Here is a 10,634-nt window from a genome sequence, read left to right on the forward strand (position 1 = left end):
TGCCAGGTCTGTCTGCCTCTGTCTTGGGCCCTCTGAGCCCCTTTATCCTCCTGCCAGACTGGCCCAAGGGGAAGCCGCCCTCCTTTGGGGTGGGGCATGGGAGGAGGCAGGGCTTATCTCTTCAGTGGGACCAGTGGTGACCAGCAGACCAGCTATCAGATAAGAAATACGGTCTTTCCTCTCTGAGAAGACACTCAGTATTGGTGCTGGAACCCCAGCTGGTTTGGCTCAGTGGGTAGAGCGTCAGCATGTGGACTGAATGTCCCAGGTGCGATTGCAGTCAAGGGCACATACCTTGGTTGTAGGTTCCCCAGCCCTGGTTGGGGTTCATGCAGGAGGCAAACAATCAATGTGTCTCTCTCACATCGATGTTTCTCTCTGTCTCTCCCTCTCCCTTCCACTTTCCCTAAAAATCAATGGAAAAATATCCTTGCGTAAGGATTAACAAAAATAAAAATAATAAAAATATTGGTCTGGACACATTTCAGTGGTAAGATGACAGTTTGCACATGAAAAGAAAGAAATGAGACGCTTTGCATCGTCCTGTGCACTGAAGGGTCTCCGGTTTGATTCCCAGTCAGACCTCATACCTAGGATGAGGGGTCATTCCCGGATCGGGACACGTACAAGAGGCAACCGATGGATGTTTCACACATCTCTCTGCCTGCCTCTCCCTAAAATCCATGAGCATATCCTCAGTGAGGAGTTAAATAAATGATAAATAATCAGATGCTCTGAAACAACACAGAGCAGGGGTATGGATGGGATGGGGGCTGGCACCTGAGCCAAGAGCGGGGGTTGGGGGGGGTGGGGGGAAGGACAGCAGCAGGCCCAGTGCTCCCCTGCCCCCTCCTTCTTTAGAGGCTCACAGTGTCCCCCAAAAAGGACAGACTCGCTGGACCTGCAGACACAGTTTGCCAGCAACACCATGAGATGGAGGAGGCAGCTTCCCTGGAGCCTTTGGAGGGAGTGGGACCTGCTGACACCTTGATTGTAGACTTCCAGCCTCCAACACTGTGACAGAATAAAGTTTTATTTAAAGGTCTGGGTCTGTGGCATCTGTAACGGCCGCCCCAGGACACTCAGGCATCTGCTCAGCTGTCCTCATACATCTGATGCATGGTCAAGCTTTGCCAAAATGCACAGGAAAGGGTGTGAGAGGTGCCAATTTAGTGCTAGTTCTCCTCACCTCCTGCACAGGCAGATGCCGGCCACCTGCCAGGGACAGGCTTTTCCACCTTTGACATTCTGAGAATCATTCTCCACCAAGCATGGGACAGGACCAGACAGTGGTTTGAGAGGAGGAGGAAGAGGGGTTCCCACACTCCTGAGTCACTGCCCGGTCCTCTGTGCCCCGTGAGGAGACCATCAAGGGATGCTCTGCAGCACTTAGAGAGCTCAGGTCTCTAGAAACCCATCATTCCCTCCTGGGGCCAGAGTCCCTGCCATCCTTGCTGAGATGTTGGTGTCTCCAGGGCACCCAGAATCCTCAGGGGACACTGGGGATCTCGACAGGAAACAACCAGGATCCAACATGGCCGGGGGACCCATGGTGTGGGTAGTGAGCACCCAGGAGGGAAGGGGCTGGGCTCCCAGACCCACCAAGTCCCACAGGCCCAGGGGCGAGACCTCTGGGTGATAAGGGGGGGCTTCCTCCCTCACTGCCTCTGGTCTGGACAGAGCCCCCACCTTCACCCTCTTCAACAGTGGATGTGGGTTTGGGGCTGGTTTCAGCCCAGATGACAGGAAGGCAAGTCACAGAGGTGTCAGCGAGAGGCCACAGGCCCCAGTGCCCAGCCTGATGCTGGACCCAGGCTTCCTGTCCCCCGGCACCAGGCTGGGCGATAACCAGCTGGGCCAGACCTGGGACAAAGACGGCATTTGGGCATTAGGAGCAGATGTGCCTGAAACAGAAACAAGAGGTTTGAGGGTCTGGGGAAGAAATCTCATGATCATCATTGGCAGATAATACTATCTTCTTCACCAGAAGAGCCAAAAGCCTCAACTGAAAATTTGCTAAGATTAAGCTTCCCAAGGTGTCTAGATGGAAGATAAATGTTTTACACACAAATCAGGAGAGAAGGAAGGAGAAACTCATCTTTAACCCCAGGCATAGCTAATGCGATGCCATATGGTAGAGACTCCATTCATGGCCAGGTCCATACATTCCTAATCTAGAGTCCGTGACAACCCCAAAACTTCCTTGAGGACACTCACACGAAATAAAATGTCATTCAATGTTGTTAACAAGAGACGGTGTCATCCAATATCAACTCTTCCAAAATCCCAATAGAATGTGAACTGCAGGCAAGTCTGGAACATTCAAAGTGACCCCCAAGTTTTTGAGGAGGAAAATACAGGTGGGGGTGTCCCAAAAAGCCACAGGGCAGAGTGAGGCAAACTAGGCAGCTGGTACCATAAAGCTGTGGGAATGGGAACCGAGTGGCCGTCCAGTGACGTAGGGCTAGGGAACGGCCCGGCCAATGTGCCCATCCTCCTAGACCAGTGATGGCGAACCTTTTGAGCTCGGCGTGTCAGCATTTTGAAAACCCCTAACTTTACTCTGGTGCTGTGTCACATATAGAATTTTTTTGATATTTGCAACCATAGTAAAACAAAGATTTATATTTTTGATATTTATTTTATATATTTAAATGCCATTTAACAAAGAGAAATCAACCAAAAAAATGAGTTCGTGTGTCACCTCTGACACGCGTGTCATAGGTTCGCCATCACTGTCCCAGACCCAGCCTCAGTGACGGCACAGTAGCAGGCAAATGCGCGGCACCAGCTCACAGCAAAGAAGGAGGAGACGGCATCGGTGAGTGGCCCTGGGAATCAGATGGAGGGGATGAAGAAGAGGGGTTGGGGAGAAGTGCAACCCCCTGTTCTGGTGCTTGGGTGAAGCCACCCCACTGTGCAGGACACATGCAGATGGGGCCACCTTGAACATGAGGGACCCAGGCAACTCAGGTCTTGGCAGGAGCTGGAGAGGGTCACCCAGCTCAGAGGAAGGTGGTGAGAGCCAGGAGACTGGAAACACGGTCAGGACCCAGGCCATCCTCTCCCTCCTGCCGTCGGGGTTACCCCAGGAGGAGGGTGATGGATCCATCTCTTGAGAACCTCTGGTCCCAGGAAAACAGAGGACTGGCATCTGGGAGGCCCAGGTCTCCGCCCAGTCATCTCAGAACAGAATCAACTAGTCCACCAGCCAACCAGGCTGACAGATGCCAGTCACCATTTGAACTGTTAATAAACACAGTTGTTTCTGTTCCTTAGAAAAGTGTTCTTGCACCGGATTGGTGTGGCTCAGCAGGTGAGTGTCAGCCCAGGAACTAAGAGGTCCGCAGTTTGATCCCTGATGAGGGCACATGCCCACGTTGCTGGCCCAATCCCCAGTAGGGGGCGTGCAGGAGGCAGCTGATCATTGATGTTCCTCTCTCTCATGGATGTTTCTATCTCTCTATCCCTCTCCCTTCCTCTCTCTAAGTATACTTGTTTATGGTGGTAATATTTGGCATAAACCAGCCCAAAACTTAGTGATTTGCTCTTACATATGAAGAAAAGTGTTGGGGCTGACCAGGAAAGCATTGAGTTGGAAAGTTAGAAACCAAAGGAAAAACAAATGAAAAAAAAGTTATTCAAACCTATTCAACTAGCGATGATGAGAAATAGAAGAAGTTTGAGTAAGTTTTCAGGGAGGTAGGAGAAGACACTGCATATATGAAACAAGGATTACATACAGTTTTTTTCTCATAGCAGATAATAACCAAGTGCCCCAGGACATTCAAAATATAAAGAATTAGTCTGGGCCAGTGGTAAGAACAAGTTTAGAACCGTGGCCCGCCCACCTAAGGGTCAGCTGTTGGATTTCCAGTGCAGGTTCCATGTGTGGGAGGCAACCAATCAATTTTTTCTCTCCCACTGCTCTCTCTCTCTCTCCCCCCCCCCCACCTGTTCTCTTTCCCCCCCTTTCCCCCCCCCTCCCCCTTCCATCTCCCTCTTTTCCACTCTCTCCAGAAATCAATGGAAAATATATTCATGGGTGAGGATTAACAAAAAAAATTTTTTTAAAGAACAAAAAGGAGGCCTTCCTGTTCTTTTAACACCCTGAAAAGAAAAAAGAAGTGTGCACAGCTGGCCACCTCTGGAGGGTCCATAGGCCATGCCGCTCCGCCTGCTTCCCCTGCCCCCAGAGGCGCATGGCCAGCTGCGCAGACAAGTAAGAGCCAGGTCTCAGCGGGAGCAGCTCTCACAGGTGCACCTCAGACCCGCTGCCCAGCGCCTGGGCCTGGGAGGAAGGCATTAGGAACAGCTCCCCCGGGGAGAAGCGGCAACTGTGAGCCATCAGCCAGGGCGAGTCATTCTGCGCAGCCCCCAGCGTTCCTGGGCCACTCCCTGAACAGATGCTGAGGTGGCGGGGACCCCGGCTGGTCTCCACAGGAGCCACAGCAGGTGTCTCAACAGCCTGGACACTAGAGCCAGGCTCTCAGGTGCCCAAGGAAAGGACTCAGTGCCCAGGAGGGGACCGCCCAGGGCTTCTGTCCCTGGCCCGGCTGGGGAGCAGCCCCTTCGGGCTCCAGCAGACGCTCCTCCTGGGGAAGCCAGAGAGAAGGGCTGGAGGGCAGAGGCCAGCGCTGCCTCTGCAGGGTCCCTATCATGTTCTCCAGGTCCCCTCCCCCTCAGCCCCACCTCTGTGGGCCTGGCCCTGACTGGCACACCTCGGGGACCTCATTCCTTGTCCCAAGCCCTTCGGATGCCTTGGTTGCTCCAATTGTCCCATTACCATCAAAATAAGGTGAGAGAGTGTAGGACACCCTGGGGTTCACCTGGGCTACACACCTTCCTCTTGCCCATGGCGGCCACAGCTCTACCCCCTCTGGGTTACCAGAGTCAAGTGTCCCTGCTGTTAGAGGGTATGTGTGTCCCCCAAAACATATACCTAAGTCCTCCCTTCTGGCACTTGTGAATGGGACCTCCTTTGGAAATAGCCTTCGCCATGTAATCAGGGTTGGTTGAGGGTATGAAGGAGGGGCCCTCATCCAATATGACTGGTGTCCTTGTGGGAAGAGGACAGAGACAGACAGGAGGGCAGACATGTGGCCATGGAGGCGGAGACTGGAATTAGGCGGTGCAGCCAGGAGCACCAGGGATGGCCGCCCCCCAGGAGCTGGGAGGGAGCCTGGGATGCATTCTCTCCCGGAGCCTCAGAGAAGGAACCCCCTGCTGGCGGCTGATTTCAGACACCAAGTCCCAGAACCAGAGAGTAAATCCCCGTTGTTTTATAACCCCCAAATGTCTGGTAATTCCTTAGGCAGCCACAGGACATGAAGACACCTGCCACCTCGGAGCCTCTGCTTCCTGCCGCCGGTCCCTGGACACCAGGAAAACAAAGAGACAGGGCACAGCTATAGCAGCTCAGGGGCCTCTGCTGTCCCCTGTCCTCGGGACCAGGACTGACACCCCTGTGCAGGGAGGGGAGCACCACGCCCTCAGGTCCCAGCAGTGACGCGGGCAGGGCTGCTCCTACTTCCAGAGTCATTGCTCCGGACTCCAGGGACAGGGCCCCAGGTGACAGTCACTGGGGGGGAGCGAGGCCCCAGGTGACAGTCACTGGGGGGGAGCGAGGCCCCAGGTGGCAGTCACGGGGGGGGCGAGGCGCCAGGTGACAGTCACTGGTGGGGAGCGAGGCCCCAGGTGACAGTCACTGGGGGGGAGCGAGGCCCCAGGTGACAGTCACTGGGGGAGCGTGCCCTGTGGCCTGCAGGACGGCTTCTTGCCCAGACAGAGCCACCTTCACAGCTTCAGCTGTGCTTTCCAGGTCCCGCCCTGAGGGTGTAGTTTTGATGCCTCCACTCGGGCCTCAGTGTGGGAGCCGCACCCACAGGCCTAAGCCCCACTGTGGGTGGGTGGCCACCAACCTCCTGGGTCCCGGTTGGGAGACCGCAAATGAGCAGCAGGTGGGCCTGGGCCTCCCGCCAGCAGCAAGCTCATGGGGAGGCGGCGCCTCAGACCATCACGTCCAGCCAGAAAGGAAAGCCCTGCCCTGGCCGGTTGGGCTCCTTGGTGACGGCCTCAGCCCCGCACTGAAGGGTCTCGAGTTCAAAGGCATGCACCTGGGCTGTTGTTCCCTCCCCGCCCCCAGTTGGATTGCGTGTAGGAGGCAAGCAGTCGGGGTGTCTCTCTCACATCAATGTTTCTCTCCGTCCCTCCCTCCCTACTTTGCTCTGAAAGCAATGGGCAACATCCTCAGTGAGGATTCAAACAAAACCTGGGCTGTAGGTTCATCTCAGACCATGCAGGAGGCAACCAACTGATCTCTCTCTGTCTCTCTGTCTCTCTGTCTCTCTCTCTCTGTCTCTCTGTCTCTCTCCCTCACTCCCTTCCACTCTCTCTAGAAAACCAGTGGAAAAATACCCTCTGCTGAGGATTAACTAAAGAGAGAAAGCAAGGCCCACGCAGCTGCTGATCGCGCAGGGCCTCTGGCAGTGCATTCCCCAGGGCCTGTGCCCTGGGCGCCCTCAGACCAGGCGCTCCAGCAGGTTTTCCGGCCCCTTCTCCTGGGGGCGCCGATGCCAGGGCAGGGCTCCCGCCCGTCCTGCCATACCTCCCACGGTCTGGACACCAGCCCTGGGGCGTCCTCTCCGCTCCCGCAGGAGCCTCTAGGCCAGATCCCAGAGCTCCTTCTCCCAGTCACTTCCTCTCAGGGGCCTGCAGGGCTGGGCTGCCTCCCACCCCCTACAGCCCAGTGCTCAGGGGAGGGGGGCAGGTCTTCTCAGGGAGAAGCCTTCGCATTATAAACGGGCTCAGAGGGCAGAATAATGGCCCCCAAAGGCATCCAGGTCCTAATCCCCAGGAACTGCGAACATGTCAGGTTACCTGGCAAAGGGGATAAGGGAGGCAGATGGAATGAAATAATAACTGGTGACCTTGAGAGGGGGTCATTCCAATTCTCCAGGTGGGCCACATGCATCACGGGCCCTCAGGAATGCCACAGGAAAGGCTGGGACACGTTCCAGAAGCTGGGAAAGACCAGGAGCTGACAGGAGGAACCAGCTGACACCTGGATTCAGCCCATGAGAGCCTCCTGAGGGCAGGATGGTGAGATGATTCATGTGCCCGGGGTGAGCTGTGACAGCAGCCACAGGAGACTCATACCAGATGGGGGTGCTGGCTCTTGGTAAGGGGGGAGGGGCACCCTGCGGGCTTAGGGGACCTGGGACTCGAGGTTCCTGGGCATCAACCGGATGTCACCTTTCCCCGTGGCAGCACCCACTATGTTCTCGCCAGGCCCTGGCCTTGGCCATCCATCACCCCAGGGAGCATCCCTGTCCCTGAGCTCGGCTCCTGGTGGCACGCACTCTCTGCCCCACGCCTCCCAGGCCCCTTCTGCTCTGTGTGTGGCCTTCAGTGACCAGCTCCTCATTGACAGCATGTTGGCATCTTTCTTCAGGGCCTGCACTGAGCTCAGCATCCCCCCAAATTCCCTGATCTGTGCCCACGTTGTCAGCGCTGCTTCCCAGGGCCGGCCAGGCAACAGCGTCCAGCTCCCAGGCCCCGTCCCAGAGGGGCCTCCTCAGCTCCCACCTGGCTCTAGCTGCTGAGGGCTGGGCTCCCAGAAGCCACAGTCAGAGGCTCCCCAGCCTAAACACAGGAATCAGGGGTCAGGGACTCACCGTCTAGAACTGAGTTCTAGGGAGGAAGGAAACCAGGAACTTGGAGGGTGGCAGAGAGCAGCAGGGAGGAGAGGTGCCCACAGTGTCCCTAGTTGGGGGCAGGGAGAGCTGGACACTAACCAACAACAGGGCACGTGTGTGTTTTTCTGCGGGTGCCTTCTCCCAAGTCCTGACTGTCCCCGGGCACCCGTGATGGAGCGGCCATCACCTCTATAGCATCTCCCTCCTGGACCAGTGACATGAAAGCAAAGGGCAGAGAGCAGGAGGGAGGTGGCAGCCACTGAGAGATGTCAACCAATTCTGATGGGCAGAGGGAGATGGAGGAGGGGGAGGGCACACAAATGCCTGGTGAAGGGGGCCTGTTCCCATAGAGGGCCCCTCACACCCACAGAGATGCTCAGGATGTAGCAGCCAACTGACCCAAAAGAAACTGAGCAGGAAACTACAAAGGACAATGTTCCCTGCAAACATGTTCAGTGAAATAGGCAGGCGCAGAGGCCACACAGTGTGCGCTTCTATTTATGTGAACTTGAAACCGCACAACCAGAGGGTCTGGGCTGTCTGTCACCACCTGAGCCAATTCAGCAGAGACGGGGTGGAATCATGTAGGAGCGTTTATTCCAGTCCTGCCGGCAGGAGGGGAGAGCAGCAGGTCACCCACAGAAATCTGCTCTGCACCCCACCATCAGCCACCGCTTATACTGGGAAGAAGGACAGAGATGACGGGGAAGGTAGGAAGGACAGGCATGGGAACGTGGGCACGGGGTCATCATTACAGGTTACAGGTCATGCAGGCTGGAGTGAAAGGGGTCACAGAGAGTGGACGCCTCCGGGCACCCGGGACCAGATTACAGGTGATAGGGGCTGGGGGTTGTGAGAGCAGATGCCTCCAGGACTAGATGCTTTCAGTCACCAGGTGGTAAGTCTCTCCCTTAGTGACAGGCAGTTCTGCGGATGGAGGGCGGACTGCATTCCTGTGTGAGCTGCCCCGGCCCAGGGCGCACACTCCCCGCCAGCTGAGAATGTGCTTTCTCTGATCAGAGCAGAACCGTCATGATGAACAGAGCACGAGTAACATTTCTTATAATTACAGTGAATAAAGCATTTTTCTATGACAAACATTGGAACAAGTACATTGTTGACATTTTCATGAGATTCACACAACCTTGAGATTAGATATTATAACCTCAGTTGTTAGAATTTACTGATCGCAGACACTCCTTACTCTGACATCATTAACATTCAAGAGGACTTATTTTTCTTCTCAAGCAACCACACATCTAAACTTTATAGAGAAGTTTGTTCTTTTAGCTCATGACCAAGAACCTTTGTCCAGAAGGCAACTTGATCTTGAAAGTGTTAAAGAGAATAAAACGGGGCAGAGAAAACTTATCTGCTTAGCAGTTTTCTTGCAGAAAGCTTGCAGCCTTGAGCCTGGCATAGCCTAGGTAACCACTAGACCTCTGGCGACAGTAGGAACCAAGGACCTGACCCTTATGTCAGCAGAAGTGTTTGCAGCCAGCGGAAGGTACAAAAACCCTGCCTCCCTCTTCAGTCACCGCTGATTGCTTTTTTGGCCTCAGCCCACCTGCACCCAGGTGCCTGAAATAAAGTTCTTTTGATATATGATGGCCTCGCATCATAAGTGAGTGACCTGGCCCACTCTGAACCTTTCAGGTCTTATTCATCTTAAATCGGGTGCTCAAACAGAGACACTGGGGAGGGGAGAGGGGTACTAACTAGTGCCAGTCTAGCACTTTCTCAGTTTTGGTGTCAACAACATATATTTCACTCGCCCTGGCTTGTAGTAGTCACTGGAAATGCCATCTTACTGATTCCTCTTCTCAGTGGCCATGGGCAGTGTCTAGAAGGCCTGTGGGATTTCAGTGCTGGACCTGCGTTGATGGTGGGCAAAGCTGCCTCTCCGCACTCAGACTAGTTCTAACATTGTGGGCAGATGGTCTGGGTATTCCGTGTAGAGCGCCCTGTTGCTCCTGGTGGTCTCCTCTCCTCCTCCCTGGTCCTCACACCTTTTGTGTATTTCTGATCACTGTGTGCTGCCTGGAGTCACCTGCACTGTCTGGGCCTCCCTGTCCATCATCCCTCATTCAGAGGCGGGGCTGCCAGTGTGCCCCAGGTAAGCAGGACGTTTGCTGTGGCTTCTGGGAAAGACACTTTTATCAGACTAGGAAGTCACCTTTGGCGCAAGTTGGCTAAGAGTTTTACCACAAACTATGGTTGAATTTATCAACGAAAAAAATGTATTTTTCCATATCCATTGAGATTATCACATGGTTTTTATCATCTATTTCTGCTCAATGTGGTAAATTGCACTAATTGTTGTTCAACCGCGGTGGTTTCGACCTTCCTGGGTTATTTGGTAATTATGTTACACACTGGGAGTTGGTTTGATAATGTTTTACTTCAGGTTTTTTCAATCTATGTTCATCATGGAAATTGTCCTGAAATTGTCCTTTATTCTATGGGCCTAGTTTTGTTCTCCAGAAAGTGTGCCCGGGAGCTGCCTCTCTTGCTGCCCCTGGAAGATCGCTGGGCCTTGAAGTCTGAGTGTGATTCTCCAGGAAGCCAGGCTGTGGGTAACTCCCCGGGTTGTACTTTCTATGTTAGTTCTGGGTGGATGTTCCCCTCCCAGACGCAGGCCTTTCATGATTATAAATCTGGTCCTGCTTCCCTTTCTCCTAAAGTCAGTTCCCAGGAGTTATACTTGCCTAAAATGGTCCATTTCACCTGATAGCAAGTTTGTTTAATGTGGTTGTTCATACTAACCTCTTCCGAGTTTTAAAAATCTCTGCCCTGCCCATGTGTCTGGTCTCCTCTTTATTACTAATATTATTTGTGCATCATGTTTCCTGCCTGATGGATCTTGGCACAGGTTTGCCTATTTCATTAGATTTAGGGAACTCACTTTTGGCTTTGCAACCATGTAATTTCTTTATT

The sequence above is a fragment of the Myotis daubentonii genome, chromosome 4, assembly GCF_963259705.1.
Source record: "Myotis daubentonii chromosome 4, mMyoDau2.1, whole genome shotgun sequence".
NCBI classification, from domain to species: domain Eukaryota; kingdom Metazoa; phylum Chordata; class Mammalia; order Chiroptera; family Vespertilionidae; genus Myotis; species Myotis daubentonii.